Raw genomic sequence first — 420 nt, forward strand, 5'->3', positions numbered from 1 at the left:
ACACAATGTGATTTTCGGCAATCGAGATCTGGCAGCAACAGCACTTTTTTCCGCTTGGGCGAGCGCTTCGCGAACAGATTACCTCGCGCATGAAATCTGCCGCAGACCAGCAAATCACTGAGAACGCGCTATAATCCTGTCGAGTCATAGTAACAGAGTGGAGGCGAGAAAGCTGCGGAGAATCCGCTCGCCCGGAAGCAACTGCAACTGACCTAGATTTAAAGAAAATTACTGCCGTTTGGCAAATAAATCATTGTACGTACTTATTCCTAGCTCTTTAAGCTTTAAGTTACATTTCAAATGACAAGGGATCAACTTATAATCATGTTTATATGAATTATCCCGTGAACTTATTCTCTCAAATGGCCTGGGTATGCGGAGCATTCGCAGCTTATATGGACGGAACGCCACTGATATATA

General features: G+C 44.3%; 1 protein-coding gene across 1 annotated transcript in view; it reads right to left on the reverse strand.

Annotated features, from left to right (window-relative positions):
* Positions 1-420, reverse strand: part of LOC107714393 (voltage-dependent L-type calcium channel subunit beta-4-like) — a 36,495-nt gene that overhangs the window by 8,432 nt on the left and 27,643 nt on the right. The gene's annotated exons all lie outside the window — the stretch shown is intronic.

Source organism: Sinocyclocheilus rhinocerous, unplaced genomic scaffold (genome assembly GCF_001515625.1).
Source record: "Sinocyclocheilus rhinocerous isolate Xijiao unplaced genomic scaffold, SAMN03320098_v1.1 scaffold12, whole genome shotgun sequence".
Classification (NCBI taxonomy): domain Eukaryota; kingdom Metazoa; phylum Chordata; class Actinopteri; order Cypriniformes; family Cyprinidae; genus Sinocyclocheilus; species Sinocyclocheilus rhinocerous.